The sequence below is a fragment of the Mauremys mutica genome, chromosome 1, assembly GCF_020497125.1.
Source record: "Mauremys mutica isolate MM-2020 ecotype Southern chromosome 1, ASM2049712v1, whole genome shotgun sequence".
In the NCBI taxonomy this organism is placed as follows: domain Eukaryota; kingdom Metazoa; phylum Chordata; order Testudines; family Geoemydidae; genus Mauremys; species Mauremys mutica.
In genome coordinates, this window is record NC_059072.1 from 75781447 (window position 1) to 75802095 (window position 20649).

General features: G+C 38.8%; 1 protein-coding gene across 2 annotated transcripts in view; it reads left to right on the plus strand.

Annotated features, from left to right (window-relative positions):
* Positions 1-20649, plus strand: part of TMTC2 (transmembrane O-mannosyltransferase targeting cadherins 2) — a 371717-nt gene that overhangs the window by 218173 nt on the left and 132895 nt on the right. The gene's annotated exons all lie outside the window — the stretch shown is intronic.

Genomic DNA, 20649 nt, shown 5'->3' on the forward strand with positions numbered 1-20649 from the left:
GTATCTATTCTCCCTGATGAACTTCCTTTAGTGACTTTGCTATTGGATATAAATAGAAAATATGAGAAATAATCAAAGAGAACTTGAAGGAAGCTCTTTTAAATTTCAAATTATGTTGGTAACACTGATACCACATAATAAAGCTGGGTTTGGGTTATTCAAACTGGCAGGTGATTGTAGCCCATATTTCCAAGAATTATGCAGGGTTTTAGCCAAACAGGCATACCGTAATGTGTTAATGCATTAAAGGCATTATGTGATAGACAAGATGGGTGAGGTAACATCTTTTATTGGGCCAACTTCTGTTGGTGAGAGAGACACGCTTTTGAGCTTACAGAGAGTTCTTCTTCAGCTCTGAGTAAGCTCGAAAGCTTGTGTCTCTGACCAAAAGAAGTTTGTCCAATATATTACCTCACCCATCTTGTCTCTCTAATATCTTGGACCAGCACGACTACAACAATAGTGTGTTGAAGCATAAGTGTCAGATATTTGAAGCAATAGCAAAGTACCTCACACTAAGCCTGCTTTATTTACAGGCCAGTGGAACTAGAAGGGGTCTATTGATTGATTTTTATGTGTGTTATGAAAAAAAATTAAACAGCATTTACCTTTTTGCACTTAGTAGTGTCCTAGAGTACTCTGCTCTGCAGCTCATCACATGATGCTGAATCAGTAGTTGATGCTGACCAAACTGTGCTTTGGGTAAGATAATAGTGCTTTGCCACAGTCTAGCTACTATGATAAAAAATGGTAAATACAGATGTCAGTGTAAGCTGAAAGTTGGGGGAGAATAAAAGCAGTATGATTTACAGATAACATGACTTGCTAAACAGTATTAAAGTTACTTGTCATTTGTCAGCCTAATTTTCTAATGATTTCTTCATATTTCTGTAGCCTCGGAGTAAAATATATAAAGTTATACAGTAAATGAGTTTGTGTTAACAGTGTCAATGACAAGCACATCCCATTTTCTAACTTTATTTTGAAAAACTGGTTCATAGATGCAACAGACAGTGAAGAAAAATAAAGTAGGTGAATGGCCAGATAGTAAATAATTCTCATTGCAGTGCATAAACTCCCAGTGTGGTGGTTGTCAATATAAGATACACAGCAAATATTAGTCTTCCTTGAAATGAAAAGAATATGTCTTCATCTGACAAGGTGATTTCTGATGCTCTTATATCTCATTGTTAGTTCTGTCCCTAAAGGAGTTTCCCTAAATGTCAAGTGCTGCCCCAATGAGAAGCTTGGTTGATAGAGGTGGTGCCTAGAAATGGTGCTTTTGGCAGTTCCCGAAGACAAACTATGCTAATTTTATTATTCACCTTTATACTGGGAGATAGACTTTTAGAGTATGTCCTCACTATAGCTGGTGGCTTGAACTCCTGGCCTGGATAGACAGACTCAAGCTAACTCCGCTCAAGCTAGAGCACAAAAATAGGAGTGTGGATGTTTCAGCACGGACAGCAGCTCAAACTAACTGCCTGAATCCAAGCCTTCCCAAACCCTTTGATCTGAGCTCAGGTGGCTAGCCTGAGCTTCCACAAGATCCACACTGATATTTTTAGGGCGCTATCTTGAGCATGTGTCTGTCTAGCATGAGTCTGTCTGTTCAGGCCAGGTCTTATCCTCTGGGATTTAAGCCTGTATGACTACCTGGTTTCTAACCTTAGAAGCAGACTTCATTTTCACATATTTTAGAAGATACTAGAAGACAGTTCACCAATTTAGTAATATAGACATGGTGGAACTGATTGGAAATCTCCCTAAAATAGCCATGTACTGGATATTTCCTAGTCCATATGTATCATAAAGCACATCATTTACTGAAAACTCCCAGAAACTACGCCATAATGCCCAAGCTCTGTTCATTGTATTGAAAAATTCCTAGACTGTCCCAGTCTTGGACTATTCTAATTTATTTGATATTTCTCATGCTATTCAGGCAATCAAGACTGGGCTGGACTGCCAATGCAAAGAATTCAATAACCCAAAGAGATCAACAATCCAAACTCCTTCCCATTATTTAATGACTGACATAAAATATGATTTATTATTGCCTGTCCCCTGATATTTTTTTTAAACTATTAGGATAAAATATTATATTCAAATTGAAAGAGACAAACAAATGTTGTGGCGATGATAGGGGAGTCCCTTCTTTCTCTTCTGGCTGTTGGAAAGAAGATACCACTTAATCTCCTTTCCCACAGTCAGACCATCACTATCCCACTTCTCCCTCAACTCCAATAGCTTTGGTTTGCAAGGAAACATTTTTTCTAGGATGTTCAACCATCTTTCCCCCTCTGCCCCAAATCCTGTATAGATCACCTGAACACTGTTTTGTATATCAGGCTAACAAGGGAACAGGAATCACTAAAAAGACTATTCCTGAGAGAACTGACAAAGTAGGCAGAGGCCCTGCAAAGAGAGCCCTTTTGCTACAGACTGATGTTACTAAAGCCGTTCCCTCTTTTGCCATCATGGGGTTTTGAGACAAAGTCTTTCAAATGCCCCTTTTGCCCCGCCATTAAAGGGAGACGAGAATGTTAGTGACTCTCTGGCACTCCTCTTCTCCATGGGTTCTTGTTGCTGTGTTAAGTGCAAAGCAAGTAGAATTCTGTCTCAGCATAGAGAGGGTGTGAAAGCTCCCACTCTTCCAAGCTGCAGCAACCTTACCATGATTTACAGTTCTTCCATACTGTTCTTGTCAATCATGGATGGTATGAAAAAGCCAGTTAAAAGCCTGGCCCATCCTTCTACTTGTCTCCCTCATCCTTTCCTCCTGCTCCCCCCCACCCTAAATGCCCCAAGAGAATCAGGTGATTGGAATCTTCTAAGGCTGCCTTAAAGCCATCACACACACAGGCTGTTCTGTTTGACCCTTGTACAGCAGGCATCTGCCAGTCATTAGCTGATGGAATTGAAGTGTGGTTTTGGGATTCCTTATCTGCATCAGTTAGCATGTTTGTTCATTTGCCATTTTGATAGAAGCAGTGGCTTTTTCATAACTAGTGTTTTAAATAATTCCAAGATGAGCTGAGTCTGTCAGGACTCGGGAGGAAAACGGACAGGATTGATTAATGTAGTTTATGGATTCTGAAATGGCTGCATACATGTCAACAACAGGGAAGGATGGGGAGAAATGTCTCTCTGTGACTACCTTCAATGTAATGAGCAATCTAACTATTAAGCAGTGGTTTCCCTCACTTGAATGAAGCTCTTTTTTTTTCCTTTTGAAGTTTTAAAAATTGTGACAGTATTTACCAGTTCTGCTGAAAGTTGACAGTCACCGTCTCTCTGTGGTACCAATTACCCTGAATTTAATATAAAATTATAATTATACACAAAATAATTTTACTCACTGTGTCTTAGTGTTTATCTCTGTTTTTACTATGTAGTCCCAATAGCTCGGGTTGATGGAGCAGATTTTTTTTTTTGGTGAAATGCTATCAAAGGTCATTTTGAACTTTAGGAAATAGCTCAACTAATTTGGATCTTCAGCTATATGCCCTCTGATGAAGTAGATGACCTCAAAATAGTAAATAAATAATTAAAAATTATAATTGAAAGAGGGTTGGGTATTTACTGTAATGAGGATTGGGTCTTTATTTGGCTATGTTCACTGATTTTGCTGCCATTTTTAGCTTTAAACCTGTAAATTATTGTTGATGAGACTCATTAACTTGTTAGAGCTGGTTGACCAAACTGATATTATGGAAAGCACTTAAGCGAGTGCTTAAAGTAAAGCATGTGAATAAATCCCATTGATGTCAATGGAACAGCATGTGCTCAAATTCAATGGGACTTCAGCATGTGCTTCAGTTCTTTCCTGAATCGGCCTCAGAACATCCTTGATTTAGAACTAGTGTTACTTTTTACATGCACTGCCCCTGCCTGGCATATCAGTTTATTATGTTACTCTGTGGAATCATTAAGTCAGGAGCATAGCCAGCAGCAGGGCCACTATGTGTTAGCTCTAACTGGTGTGTGAAAAGTTATTGGGCACAGAAAGTCTAAGCCTAACTCTGTTTTGTCCCTCTCTTTCCAGTCTTGATCTTTAGCGGTTGCCTTGTGATTCCAGCAGGTAGTAAGAAAACTTTCTAGAATAGAAAACTGAAAGAGTTAAAGAAATTTCCTTCTCTGGTCAGCATAGTCTTTTTCCAGCAGGATGAATCACTTATCATTATATTCATGCCTGCAGGAAGGTTTTAAAACTAGTCCAATTATTTTTGGATTTTGCATTTGTCATCCTTTGCTAAAATAGTATTCAGCTTTGGTCATTTCTGACCTATTTCTAACTTTCTTCACAACTGTGGTGGGTTTATTTTAGAAGATTGCCCGCTATGGCTTTGAGCTGGTAAGGAGCAGCTATATAAAATGTACATGAATGTCAAGATCTGAATATGCAATGCAGATCAATGGCATAGCTAAGTACAGTGGTTGTTGTATGATCATTTAATGGTTTGTGATTTGTTTTTACATTCACAGGAAAACATGGTACTTGCATGAGTGTATATATATTGTAAAAATCTATTTGTGGTTTAATTAACTTACTACTAACATCTCTGTTTTACCCGAAGGAATTCATAGAATCTAACTTTAGAATTCAGTTTATTTTGCAGCATTTGTTTACTTTTTGCATCCCTCTGTTTGAACAATGAAAGCCTATGACCCTTGCTTCATTTTTTTAAATAGCAAGTTTCATTTTATGGTTATCCAGGTGCTGCACAATCTGCAATGTTAAATTCCCCTCTAGTTTCCCATTACAAACACAGTGGGAGAATGTTTTTGTTTAAAAATTGTTTTATTTAGTAGGTACTATGAACCGAAAAAAACCAAACCCAACAACCTCACAGACAAATGTGTTTATATTTTGAGACCTATAAATACTTTACTTGATTCCTGCAAAATTAAAGTTTGAGCTCCAATTTGAGTCGACACAGTATCTATACTTTCTGCAAACCTGGTACCTGTAATAAGTGTTTTGTATGCCGTGTCTCCAGTGACGGTGTACACTTTGATAGAGGTGAATACCATAAGTTTTTTCCATCTGATCTCACAGCCTGTTCTCATCTCTGTAGGTAAATGATCAGTGGCTGACAGTTTTTGTCATCAGTGTGTTCCTTCCCCCTTCCATGCCCATTCAATGGGCACTGAAAATGTAATAACTGATAGGGTAAATAGGACAAAACAGTTTTCAACACCTTTGTAGTAAACAATGTGGTCTCAGTCATGGGCACTGCAAAGCAGCTAGGCTTACTGTGAGGGGAAAGGATGGAACAAACCAAGATTGTGCACAACAGTCAAACCTTTTCCCTGCTAGTCAATTGAGGAAAAGGAGGAGGCCCACTGACGACAGTAGTTTTCAACAATGTGTCTTTCTCCTGGTATAGACAGAGCCACTGTTAACAATTGAAACTTTGCCAACAATGGGCTAGGAATCTCTTGAAACAGCTCTATGGCTTTGTTTTCTATAGCTAAGGGTCCTACACATTCCACGGTTGCTCTATGAAGAACATGGCTTGTTGCATACCACACATTCTGTTTGCATTCCCAGTGAATTGCAGCATAATGTAGTGTGTTTGAGTTGGCAACCAAACGGCACTTTTGTATCTTGGGCATTTGGAATACACTTTGCCCATTTTTTACATATTAACATTGCACAATTTAACATTCTCCATATGTCTGACTCACTATTAAAAAGGTTAACTTCTCTGTCAACCACAGCATCAGTAGTTTTGTTGTGCTCCTCTGATATTTCCTTTATACTCACCAATAGTGACAGCACTTTAAAGATATGTCTACACCTACGGCAGCATGTAGAGTACAGACAAAACACGTCAACCTAGCCTGGGTATAAATAGCAGTGAGACACTGCTTAGGCAAATAGAGTGCGGACACACTGAACCTTAGGGTATGTACCTTTCCCCACCACAGGGAGCTGCTGGAGCCTTTCCCTGCTGCAGAGGGTGGCAGAGGGGAAAGGCTCAGGTAGCTCCCTGCTGCCATAGGTAAAAGCTCCAGCAGTGGGGAAAGGCCCTGGCAGAGGGGATGTTGGGGGAGTGGCTCCTCTCTGCCAAAGCCTTTCCCCGCAGTCTCCCCACTGCGAGAGCCTTTCGCTGCCTCGTGTAGCGATGCACAGCAGTGTGGACGCAGCTTTCACTGTGGTGTGTAGCTACACATACCCTGCATGCCGCTACAAGAGCAGACAAAGCCTAAGACTAGTACAGGTTATCTGAATACCCCTAATGTGGGCAGGTGCAGCAGGATTGTATAATCTTTGGTGGTGCCCAGAATGGGTCCAAGTCCTGCCCCCTTCCCCCCGGCCACACATACACCCCTGCCTAAAGCTCTGGGAGGGAGTTTGGGTGCAGGCTCTGGGAGGACGTTTGGGTGTGGGAGGGGTGCAGGCTCTGGGATGGAGTTTGGGTGCTGGGTGCAGGCTCTGGGCTGGGTTGGGGTGTGGGAGGGGGTGCAGGGCATGGGGCTGGGGCCTGGGATGAGTCTGGGGAGCAGCAGGCAGGCTGCCTCGGGGCTGGGGCCTGGGACCAGGGAGGAGGACTCCCCCCAGCCCTCTCCCTGCTGGCAGCAGTGAGCTCCGGGGGAGAGGGCCCCCCTCAGCACAACACACACTCAGGAGGTCCAGCCAGGATAAGCCCCGCCTCCCTCCGAGTGGACTTGGAGTTGCCTGCCGGTGTGTGGGGGGGTCTGCCATGCACCACCTCCCCTCCTCTGGCGCAGCTGCCTCAGCCTGCTCTGGTGCTGCTCCCAGCGAAGGAGCGCAGCAGGGTCCTGCTGCCCAGAGCGCAGGGTGGAAGGCAGGGCTGGGTGATGCTCCAGGGGAGATGCATGGGGTGCAGCAGCCAGGGCCGGGGGAGAAACCCGGCCCCAATCATTGGTGGAGCTGGGCCCCCAGGGTCCTGAATTTTCTGGAGCCCAGGCACCACGGATCCATACAACTTGCCACCCCTGAATGTGGGTACTGGGGAATGCTTCCCATGAAAATTAAGGCTTAATACAGAGTCATTTTGGTTCATTGACTACCACACATGTATGGAATAAGAGATAACAACCACTTAGTAATTTTACATACCTTAATGTTTAGCATATTTTCCCTTTTTAAGACAGAGGAGTGGTCTGAGCCTAGTCCTGGGAGCCAGGGACTCCTGATTTCTAATCTTCGTTTTGCCACTGCCTCCTTTTATGGCCTTGTGTGAGTCAGTTAATTTCTCAGCTTCCAGTTCTCCTCCTCTAAAATTACAAAAATATTTACCTACATTATTGTTGTTATATGAAATATCTCATGGTGGAGTTGAGACTTAATTCAGTATTATATAAAAACAGTACTAATGGTTAAGTATTGTTAATAATGTACTGTGATCAGTCTGACACTATGCCTTAGATAAACACAAGAGGCTACCTCATCATTAATAGAGATATTTATTCTTAGTATTAGGTATTGCCTAGAGACCCCAATCAGGAATGAAGCCCTGTTGAGCTAAGTGCCGTATAAACACGTGTCCTTGCACCACAGTGCTTACAATATAAACAAATAAAACAAGTGACATACAAAAGGTAGGAGACAGGGACAAAACATAAAAGTACAGTGGCTAGGGTGATGTTAGACATGTTTCTTTTCTTTATAAAAAATATAAGTATAGGTGGAACAGTATAGAAAGGCTTATATTTAAGGTTGCTTAACACTTTCCATCATAGCCTACTCTTTCCAGTTGCTTATAACTCTCAATATTTACCTTTAAGAATGAACTTTTCCATGCTTTAGCTCTATCTGAGGTTTTGTTTTTTTAAAGTTTGATCAAAAATAGTTCAGTTATTTTGAGCATAAAGTTAGTGGGGGGGAGAGGGAGAAAACATATTTGTCAGTGTTACAAAATGTTTCCAACTGGTAACATATCCTACCCTACAGTAACTCCTGGATAGGAAATACTGCCAATACTAAAGTTAACTTATTTATCTAAGGCAGGGGTCAGCAACCTTTCAGAAGGTCTCATGTGCCAGTAATACATTTTAACATTTTTAGAAGGTCTCTTTCTATAAGTCTATAATATATAACTAAACTATTGTTGTATGTAAAGTAAATAAGGTTTTAAAAATGTTTAAGAAGCTTCATTTAAAATTAAATTAAAATGCAGAGCCCCCCAGACCGGTGGCCAGGACCTGGGCAATGTCAGTGCCACTGAAAATCAGCTGGCGTGCCGCATTCGGCACCCGTGCCATAGGTTGCCTACCCCTGATGTAAGGCAAAGATTTAAGGGGGAATCACTGTATATTTTTAAAGAGATAACTTACAGCCTGTGTTATATAGGAGGTTAGAGTAGATTATCATAATAGTCCCTTCTGGCCTTAGAATGTATGGATTAATAACAGCCATGCATGGCTACATCAATCTTCACTCTTCTAATAGTATGAATTGTATAGGAAATTACTGAGGTAAATGTATCTATTTTTCTAAGGCAAATTTGGCTAGTTTGAAAGAGCAGACGCTGTAAATAATACTTAAATTAGAGTTCTTGAAATAAATTGAAAAGTCTTTGCCTATCAATCACACAGGGCATAACTGTTTTAAAAAGAGAAATCTCAGCTCAGTAAGTCTGAACCATAGAATTGTCTGAAGGTTACATAAAATTGCTACCTTCAGAAAATAGTTCAGGGCTCTATATGTGGACACTGCCACTGCCCTAAATAGTTGATGGATATGGAGGGAATGACCACTAGCAAGTTATTTGTGGGAGAGCTGTAGGCACCCAATGTAGTTGAGGATCCTACATGTAGCCCAGCCTCAGTAAAACAGTCTGGATATGTTAATTATGTTGGAAAGTGGAAGGGAAGTGGCTTGCTCTTCACTTCAAAGAGCTAAATTTATTCCCCAATGTCAGTGTTCTTGTCTGAGTTCTCGTACTGTCATTGCTTTTGAAACCTAAGTCACTGTTGGATCTCTGTTTCTCTTTCAAAAGAACACTAGAAAGCCCAATATTCATCCTTTATGCATTTATAAGGCTGGGAAAGAGTATATATTTTTTCTCTGGGTAAGGACCAATTTCACTTCCAATCAGTGAATCATAAAGAGGAAGAAAAAATTTACCATTAATCACCATTAATCATATAGTTAAATGCTTAGATTTCTTTGCATGTCCTAATGAAGAAAAAAGACTGCTTTGTGAGCTGCTGCCACTTATTTGTGGAATATAGGAGTCATTCAGAGGTAGCTGTAGCATTTTTGGTGGTGCTTGTTCCCCTTGAATTCCAATCCTAAACACCTGTTGACTGCAATCACCCCAATACAGAGGCAGGTTGATGGTCTTCGGAAGGGGTAGAAAGATGGTTCTTTATAAACCCCCAATTTAACAGATAAAATGGGTGCTTGAAGTTAGGTACCTAGATCCATATTTAAGTATCCTATATAGCTGCCTTTTTTTTTTCTTCCAGAGGTGATGAATTATTAGTAGTGGAAGGAAAAGTAAGACCATTCTGATTTGTTCTTCATCTGAATATATTTAAACAAGTATGTTAAAGCTAGTCATTTCAAGAGCATCCATCACGGTGCCTTTTATACATTACCTATGAGAAAGCTTTTCTTTGCTTACTGATACTCAGTATGCAGTGAATGCCTGCCTTTTTCCATTCCGGACTTCTAGTGGGACTCATTCTCATGTACACAAAGGCCCCTTTCTACTGCTCTGGCAGTGCAAATGGTTTGTAAAATGGGCATAACAGTAATTTACGCCCACTACCAGAGGGTGTAAAAGCAGATTAGCACAAATAATATTCAGACCCCGTGTCTTTGTGTGGCTTTTCATTTGCCCTCCCTTCTATCTCAATAAGACACTAACTCCCACCTTTCCACCCACCATGGTGGAAACAAATGAAATGATGACTGATGTGATTGCAGTATTTGTCTATAATGGGTTTCCAAAACAATTATTTTCAATTATTTATAAGGTTACAAAATGAGGAGCAATACAGGGGCAGAATTTTCAGTCTTCCACTTCTGTGGCTATACTATGAATGTGAAGAAGCCCTTTAGCTTAATCAGCTTTTTTCTTTAACTGGATGCTCTTACAAGGAACACTTTTCTTCTAGCTCTCTGAGTACAGGTCTGCAAGATGAGCTGTCATTTATTTTAGTTTTCACAATTCACTATAGGCAAAAAGGCTAGGTAGGTCATTTATGACATTTTTCTTTGGCAGAGTTCTTCTTTCCTTTTTAGTTAAAACATTGGATACTTGTTGACCGAAACAAACCAAGTTATCTCACAAGATACATCTTTTTCTAATGTGAAATGATGAACAAACTTCTAGAGATCAGTTATTTTCTAGTAATACCTACTGCACAGTTAAAATGTTTGCCTTTTTGAATAATATTGGTTTGGGAGCTATTGTGTATATATAACCTGGGAAAACCACTAGAACAAGTCAGATCTTCTTAAAAGACAATCAGGCATTTACATTGTCCTCACAGTACCCCAGAGGACAGGGTCAAGACTGTTGTCCTCACAGTACTCAGAATACACAGTGCTCAGTACTCAGAGTCTGTATCTTTTCATTTAAATACCCATCGTGAAAAAGGACTATGCAGTAAAGCTGAACAGATTTTTGAGTACCCCAGTTGTTCAGGAGGTTTTCCCTTTGTTGATACCCATGGAAACCGTCTTAACGATGTGATCTTTACTGCTAAGGCTACAGTGAGGAGGCCTTAATCACACAATAGTGTATATATTAATGTGATAAGTTCCGTTAAAACCAATGGGCCCACTTAAGTGAGTAAGTACTCCCTAGGGTAAGTAAAGGCTCCACAGTCTGAGCTGAAATGAGCAAAGTGGTGAGGCCTAAAAGTAATCCCATTTTGTAAGACATTCAAGGCCTACACTCTGTTTGATTGGGCTAATAGAACTGCCTTGGAGAAACACTGGAAAGTCAACTTTTTTTTTCCAGCCTAACAAGAGAATTGGGAGTATTAAGCCCTCATGATGAACACAATGAGAAATATCTATGAATAAATGCAAAAACTACACATCTGAATTGCAAACCTTGGAGACAAGGTTGAATCAGTCTTCCAAAATTCTTCAGTTGCTTCAGCAACCACACTGATGCAGAAATGGACGGCTGTCTGCTGCGTATATATTCCTCCATTCCTCTGGGCCATCATTCCGAAAGTCTTTGACTAGATCAGCAATGGAGGGCTGAACAAACAATATAAATGGCACGCTTAGTGGGGAAAAAATAAGTTATGGATGATGAGTCACCAGTATTAGAGTGGATTTGAGCATTAGTGGATGTTGGCTTATATGAAAAATCAGTATATAAAATACATGAAAAATTATGAGTGTACAGAAACTATTCATTTATCACATTAAGAAGTAAGAAACAGAATGTTTTTGTTGGCAAGTAACCAACGTGTGCTGTGGACTTGATCTGAATGTATAAACTAACAAATATTTTTTTAGAACAATTATAGTACCGATAATTGATGTTATGGATACTTTTACAATACATTTTGACAAATGTTATTTGCATTTGGAATTCTGTGGTAAACAGAAATATCCAAGACAAACGAAAATGTTCTGTGTTACATTTGTGAAGTAAATTATGTGAAAAATATTAAACCCATTTTCATATTCAAAGTGCTTTACAAACATTATCTAATTAGTCTTCAGAACACCTTTACGAGGTATCATTGGTAAGGGTGATGTAAAATTATTTAAAATGTGGAACAATAATTACTCTTTTCCACATTGACTCAGTTCAAGACTTTGTACATTTCTGCTGAGAACCTTCTTTGACCTTTCTATTCATAAAAGCGGTTTTCTCTCTGGAACTAAATAATTGGTTCTAATAAACTGTGAGTGCTTAAAATCAGGGCTTGAAAAATCCATTCTCCTTTATCAAGTAGTAAGGTATCCTTGAAAGGAAAGGGCCATCAACTGAAGAATCTAACCTTTCAATTAAAAGAAGAACAAAAAAATCTTACCCTGTTTGGCTCTGAATATAACTTTCTAAATGTGAACCGTGTAACTAGTGCAATGTTCTGTCCTTTCTGCAAAGAGAACTCCTCCTTGGGTCCCAGTACCCATGTGACACCACATTGAACTCCATGGACCTTGAGGATAATCACCGTCCCCGGTGTTTTTTCGTACAGGGTGGGAGCCTCAGTCTAAAGACACGCTGACCTAGGCTATATCTACACAGCACACCACCTGTGGTAGCATGTAGACTATCGGTAGCTACAGGCTGTCGTGAAAAGGTGGCTGTGTTGACACTACGGTGTTTAGCTACACACTGCAGTGAAAGGCTTTGGCTGCGCTCCCTGTGATGGGGAAAGGCTCTGGCAGTTCCCTGATGCAGGAATTTTTCCCTGCAGTGAGGAAAGGCTCTGGCAGCAGGAAACTGCTGGAGCCTTTCCCCGCTGCCTTCACTCAGGACACTACACACTTAAAAATAGCAGTGTAGACAAGGAGGCACTGCTTGGGGGAGTAGAGAGCCATGCAGAGTACATACCTGAGTATATACCCATATGGTTCAGGCATGTTTTTACTCTGCCCACCTAAGCAGTGCTACACTGTTACATTGCTGTTTATACCCAGGCTTTGGGGGCATGTAGCATACACCCTCCCAAAAGCAGTGTGCAGTGTAGATGTGCCTCTAATGTAGTTGTTTGTGCTCGGACTTTTAACAAGCTACAATAGAGGGAAAATTCCCCAGAGACTTGTGAGCTTTTACTACAGCTTTTCATAATGTATACTACCCCAGCCCCATCTGAGCGAGGGGGATGCTCATCCAACAGCGATTAGGATAACAGCAGAGATGCAGGCACTAATATGATTAATCTAGCTGAAATAAAGGACTAAGCTATAACTAGACTAGCTTTTTTGGACCTCATGTTACAGTACTATCTGTGCCTGTCACTAATATTGCTTTAACCTTCTCTCCTCTATTTCAAAAAGTGTGTTCATCTCCAGCCCATCATAGGTCATAATCATAATATATATATATTTGGGTGTATAAAGAGTACATATTTCACTATGTGTATTTCAGTAGTATCTAGAGGCCCCATTCTGCTGGGCACTCTACAAAGATGTAGCGAGAACCAACCCCTAACCAAAAAAGCTAACAATCAAAATAGCAAAAACAAAGGATGTGAAGAGAAACAAGAGGTACAGACAGTTCAAGTGACTTTTTCAAGGTCACATAACAGATCAGTAGCAAAACTGTGAATACCAGACTAGTGCCTTATCTGTAAGCCCCTTCATTTTCATTTTAAGTGAAAAAATCCTGGATTTTATACAAAGTAATATTATGTTTTTTCTGATTTTTCACCCTACTTTTGTATCATTCAGATATTTAAACAATAACTTGTTTTATTAGGAAAATACAACACATTGCATGAGATAGATAGATATGTATTACAAGAATACATTAGTCTGTGTGTATATGCAAAGCTGCCTCTTGAAGTAAGGCTATGGATTAGTCTAGAAGATACCCACAGTAAACAAAACAGTCATGCACACAAGCTCTGAAATGTACTGATGACTGTCACGCCCACCACATACACATTTCACACTGTTGGTAGATAACAGTCTAAAGATCTGACACACTAAAATGGGAAGAAAACAAAAATCTGTATCGGAACATGTTTCAGAACACAAGTATTAGAAGTCAAAAAAAAAAAACAGGAGAAAAAGGTGATGCTGAATGTATGTGCAGCAAAGGTGTGGACCAATTATTAAATGTAAATATTTATTGGCCAATAGTTCTGAGTCTACAACAGTAAACTGTTTATTCAAATGAAAAGTTTTATTTGGGGATTAGATATATTGTTTTCTTAAACTCATAAGTGTCACTGTGTTTTGAGTTCTGTTTTAGTTCTGCAGCAAACCACATTGAATTTCATTCATCAAAGCACTAATTTATCGAATATTTTCCCCACAGTCCTTTCATTCTCCAAAATAAACCCTGATATTTACCCACAAAAATTATTAATAATTTTTCACTGATTTTTTCACCTGTTTTTGTTGTTGTAGCAATAAACACTGATAAATTCCCAGGAAAAATTAAATAAAATAAAAACTGAAAAGGAAGGGCCCTACTTATGTTAGACGGCACCCACATTACAAGAGTGGATGTTCAATCTATTGTGGAATAATTGAAATGTACAAATGAGAAAAAAGTGAAGCTTTCTGCACTTGCTACAGACTAGAGTAACTGTGTGCTTTTATTGATGCCTACTGTACTGTCAGCTTTATTCTATTAATTTTCATTATAACCTTCAAAATAAATTTCTAATGGTATTCTAATGGACTATCTAAGGTGAAGTACATTTTTCCAACCTTTTAATAGACAATTTCAGAGAAATAGTAAAGTGGACATTTTGGTTCGTTTTAAATATCATGCAATATTCAGTCTAGAAAAATACTGAGGATGAATGGAAAAATATAATAAAACCAAAACTTCTTGAATTTGCTGCTGTTTGCTTCAGGGAGGTGAGAATTGTACCACTATACCTTACTTGTCACGTTTTTCATTGTGACAGGGTTCAGAGCAGTAGCCGTTTTAGTCTGTATCAGCAAAAACAATGAGGAGTCCTTGTGGCACCTTAGAGACGAACAAATTTATTTGGGCATAAGCTTTTGTGGCCACTTCCACCTTAATTGAATTGGCTCGTTAGCACTGATCCCCCACTTGGTAAGGCAACTCCCATCATTTCATGTGCTAGAATATATATTCTGCTTACTGTATTTTTCACTCCATGCATCTGATGAAGTGGGTTTTAGCCCACGAAAGCTTATGCCCAAATAAATTTGCTAGTCTCTAAGGTGCCACAGGGACTCCTAGTTGTTTTTATTGTGGTGATACTGCCACAGGCTGTAAAGTGCTAGCATGTACATTTATAATTTATATCTTATTTATTACTACTGTACAATTATAATTTATAGTGCAGTGTGAAAAGATGTTAAGAACAGATGGTAAAAAAATTGACATACACTTGAATTTTAGACTGTCATGCTCTAGGAATTCAGTGCACATAAAAGTTAATAGCAAAGGAGAATTTTTTTTTGTTTAGTCTTTTTGTATTTTATACTTTAAAATTTTCTAAGTGAATTTAGTACTCACCTAAGATGCAGGGTTGATAGCCCTATAAACTGTACTTTTAGAACAGACATAAAATGGGCAGGGCCAGTGTGAGCTTCCCCAACACTGACCTGGATTGGTCAGTCTGCAGTCATGCACTATATTGATCACCAATGTCTCTCTGTTGAAACAACCAGCTGGGTACTATCTAACTATCTATCTTTTTAAACTGTTGACCCCATTCTACTAAGAACTAGATAGAGACAACTCATTTCAGAAAAGCCACTGACTAATCCAGTGGATGGTCCCAACTCTTAGTCACTACCAGCCAGGGTGAGATTTGAACCCAAGAGAACCTCCCATTTCCCAATTCATCCCAAAGCATTTAATCAACATAACAATATGTAAACTATACCAAGCAATAATTCTGTCTACCACTGAAATGCTGTCACCTCTGGAGCTAGACAGGCTGTTTAATAGTTCACAGGAGCAATACTTTAGGACAGGAAGAATAGCATATCCAATTGAAACTACAGGCGGAATTTTGTTCAGTTTCCATGCACCAGGATTAAAAGGTGCCATGCTTTCTTACAAAACCTGCCGTGAGGTTTCTAAAATTCTCAAGTGCCTAAGACATAAGAAAAAATATATCTAAAAGATAATACCTGCAGCTACAGCGTGCTTCTTCAATACCATTTTTCTGCATCAGTTCAGGTTTGACTTGGAAGAGTTCCACCTACCGAATCAACATTAGCACAGATTTTTTTGGTTTAGTTGCATCCTTTAAGATGTAAAATGATAGATTTTGTATCATGTTGCAAAGGCACCTTTTTTGGTTTTATTCTCTTACATAACAGGTTCAGAAGACAGTAAAACCGCAAACTTTGGAACTCCTAAAATGTAAAAATCTGCTCCGGTAGAGAAAGTACACCTTGGCCAACCTTAGATAATTTATTAGTGCACGTTGTGCAGAGTAATTTAATTTCCAAAATGTATATATCTCAAATCTACCAAGGGCTAGTTTACAGTTCAATTTTGGAAAGAAAAGCAAATGTAAAATCAATTTTGACAGCATTGTAAAAACCTGAAACAGGTATCTGTACAGGAAAAGGATAAAAAAAAAACATTCCATTAAACTTGCAACAATAGCTCATGCCATGTAACCACTAGCAACAGAGATAACAGCTTCTTGATTTTTTTTTTTTAATAATTCAAGTGGGATTATACATCACAAGGGTTGGGAATTTTTCAACAAAACTCTTTGGAAAATGCAGACTCATCAAAATTGAAACTGGAAATTTGCCAGGGTTGATAAAACTTTAGCGAAAGAATACTCCCTAACCCAGTGGCTGTTCTGAGGTGGGTCTCTCTCTATCTCTCCTGTTGGAGCTGTTACACTTGGCATAAATAATTAAATATTCATTGGTCCGGGGGAGGGGGGGGAAGAGAGAGAGAGAGACACTGACTCAATATAGCCCAATATAGTGGTCAGGGCAGTCATCTGGGATGTGAAAGGCAGATTCAAGTCCCTTTATTTAAGCCTAATTTAATGGTTTCCATTTTGCAAATTAATTCCAATTCAGCAGTCTCTCATTGGAGTCTGTTTTTGAAGTTTTTTTATTGTAATATTGCAACTTTTAGGTCTGTAATCTAGTGTCCAGAGAGATTGAAGTGTTATCTGAATGTCTCCCCAGAACCTCCTTTTTTTTTTTGCTCACACTTTCCTATCTAGAAGCAGTTTTGGGGACAGGAAGCTATTGGCTAAATTTCAAAAATTAGCAGTTGTGCTGTCATCACCAAAAATTACGGACTTTTATTTGGCCTACAAAGTGCAATATGCTGTCATCTCTGAAATTTGTTATGAAAATGCAAAGTCAAAGTCCACAATGGCATTGTATTCACTCCATTTCTTGAAGACTGGTAAGGAGAGCTGGTGGTATAGAGAATAGTAACAGGAGAGAATCTAAGCCCAAACAGTGACTATTAATTTCACAAATTAAAAGCAAGTCAGAAAGGCACAAAACTGGAACATCTGTTTAGAAGTGTACTTCTGCCAATTTAATTTTTTCCCCATGAAGCAGAGTTCTTAGTTTGATGGACTGCTGAGAGGATGATCTATTACAAACTTCTACGACTGTTCTTTAATTAGTTTGGTTACTTTTGGGGCAGTTTATCAGTGTCATCCAAGCAGTAATCTAGGTCACGTTTTTGTCATCTTCATCAATTTCTGCACTGAAACATATTTTATGAATGACTCCTGTATCCATAAGGTCAGAATAACACAGAATAAAATATTAGTAAATTATGGATGTGCATGCATATAGTTGATTACTTTTAATGTTAGGTTTTTCAGTGCTATGTATTATCGATGTAAAAATATTTTTTTATCCCTTCTGATTATCAAAATGTAGAATATGGCCTGTGGTTTAATGCATTCTGAAAAGCAGTATTTTCTCAGCTGTATTACCACAAACAGTATACCAGTCTGCTTCATTGTCACATCCTAAGTTTTGTTTTTTTCCCTTCCTCCTTTTCGTAGAAGTAGTTTGATGACAGATTCTAATTTGTGCCAAGAAGCTATACGTTCTAAAAAGAGTTCAGTAACAACTTCTCAACCTTCTCTTTATCTCTGCTGTTCTAATGCAGATTTACTTGTGAATCCTCATTTCTGACTGTCGGTTAGCTCCTTTCTCATGAATATTTTCTAAGAATCTTTTTTAATAAGACAACTGAATCTGAATCAGCTGGTCTAAATTTATTATTTTGTAGATTGCTTTTCTCTGAAATTTTAATTTTGTTCCTTTGTTATTCTCATTTTGCTGGAGTAATAATGCAAATGTAACTGGCAATACAGAAGAAGGAAAAAGGGTTGTTGACAGGAAGATATTTAACTTGCATTCGAATTATGCAAGCAAGAAAGAAATGAAAATCCAATTCTGTGATTTATTTTGTGAAATATGCTTCTTGAATTCTGGCTCATTAGTTACAGCTAAAACAAATTTTGCCATCATACGTTCTTTCCAGAGAAAACCAGAGTAATTGACATGAATAGGCCTTTCCCAGAATAGTTAGCCCTGGATCCTTGAGTTTGAAGGGACTACTTACTCATACACAAAGTTAAGCACGTTCCTAAATTTTCAGGATTAGTTCTTAACTTGGTAAATATTTTCATCTTCAAACTGAAATTTCCCATGTTTGTTTTTCAGTCTGAGAGCAATTTTAAAAAAGAAAAGAGAAAATTTGACCAAAATCATACCTCCATTTTAATGTATGAAGAGAACTGAAAAATTATTTTGGTGTTTTTTAAGGCACAGTTGTAGCACATGAGCTATTTGGGGTCAACACTATGCAAGTTTGTTATGAACATTGTTGCTAGGTTACACATATGTCATTTTGTGGTCTATTTAAAATCTATTTTGATTTGGCCAAATCGTATGCATTTTTAAAAATTTTATTCCCTTTGGGGGCACTGTTTTTCTAAATGCTTTTTATACAACCTGGCAATGGTTTATTGGCTCAGAATGCATACAGATGTAAGTTGAATGGAAATTCTTGTTCAAAATATTATTTCTCAAACTTCTTTTGGCTCTGTCAATGTGTGTTGAACATGATCTGAGAATATCTGTATGCAGGGAGGCAGAACTTTGAATACTCTGTGTGAAGATGTGTATAATACATGACTGTAACTGCCTCTTTTATGTGTATGCATAATAGCATGTTAATATGCTAATTTTTCTACAAGATGCTACCTGTTTCAGTGTAGGGCTCCAGTGAGGGGTTGGTCCACAGTGAATGGAGAAGGGGACCATACATTGAAGAATTAGGATAAAAAAGTAAATATTTAAACAGTTTCGTCACTCTCTGCACACCATTCAGTCCCTGCACTGAACAAGGAAAGGCTCCTATGGGAAAATGCCATCTTGTAATTAAAGAGTGAATCATAACATATACGCACTTCAGCGCCTCCTGAATTTTGAGTGTTTTACTGTGCAATGCTAATTTTCCTTTATTATTTTGCATTATAAAAGTTACTAGAATAAAGTTCATTTACCAATTTAAAACTTCAGAGTCATTAATCCAATTGCCTTCACATTTAATATGAGGACTCTTCCTCTTTGAATTCTAGCCATGTGCAAAGTTTGAAGTTGAATGCCAAAAAGATGTTCAGAGACACAGAGAAATGTGTGTATAGTCACATGTATGTGTACAATTAATTAACTTTTGTTTCTCAACCTTGCATACTCAAATAGTTTAACTGATTTTCTTACAACTTTGCAAAAAAAAATGTGCGGACACAAAGCATTAAAAGTTGAGTGAATAAAAATGTGGTTTAGAATGTAAATACCCTAACAGTTGCTAGCGTGGGTGTACTAGTCACCTGAATGTTATGTTTTGCTATACCTCTTTTACATTCTAGGGGAATTGTTGTCACTCTTCTCCATATCATGGCCTCTCTTCCATCTAGTCTAAGGGCTTGTCTACACTACCCGCTGTATCAGCGGGCAGTGATCAATCCAGTGGGGGTCGATTTATCACATCTAGTATAGATGCAATAAATCAACTGCTGAGCGCTCTCCCATCGACTCCAGTACTCCACCAGAATGAGGAGCGCAAGCGGAGTCAACAGGAGAGCGTCAGCTGTCGGTTTACCGAGTGAAGACACTATGGTAAGTAGATCTAAGTACGTTAACTTTAGCTACACTATTCACATAGCTGAAGTTGTGTATCTTAGATCGATCCTATGCGGTAGTGTAGACAAGCCCTAAACCTCCTTCTCTAACCGTTTGCTAACATAGGAATAGTAGGTCCTGACTGATACCTGTTCACAACCCTCTGGGAGTTTGACCTCCAGGATAAGGACTCATGTCCTAAGGCATCATCTCTGTTACTTAAATGTACATACTGAGCCACCAGATCATAGAATATCAGGATTGGAAGGGATCTCAGGAGATCATCTAGTCCAACCCCCTGCTCAAAGCAGGACAAATACCCCAGTTCCCTAAATGGCCCCCTCAAGGATTGAACTCACAACCCTGGGTTTAGCAGGCCAGTGCTCAAACCAGATCATGTTCAACTAGTTCTGTATGTAAAATGCAGTAAACATTGATAGGAAACAATACCGTATTCAATATTCCATTGCAAAAGTAAAATAAAAACTGGGACTCCAATCCCCATTTGTGTTGCTTGTGAGATTCACTTTTTCTTGGTCCCATCGTTGCCCCACTCCATCACGTTATGTTAACTTGATGATAGTTAGCATTTAATGATAGTTCTTCAACGGCAAATAATGCAAAAGACAAAATGTGCTAAGTATAAAAATAAAACAATCATCAAGCAGAGACCCAGATTTTGACCTATGTTAAAAACCTGGGGATTCTAACTCTGTATGCTTTAATATGCATATTGGCTTGCTTAAAAGCAATAAATTGCTCTCTGCTACTATTCATGTAGTACAATGGGGCACAATCAAAGGGACTGTTTAATGCCTGTGCAATATTGGGCTCCTATTTCCCCTTAAGCAAAGTTGATATTGGTTTCAGTATTTGCCAATTTTAAAGCCCTT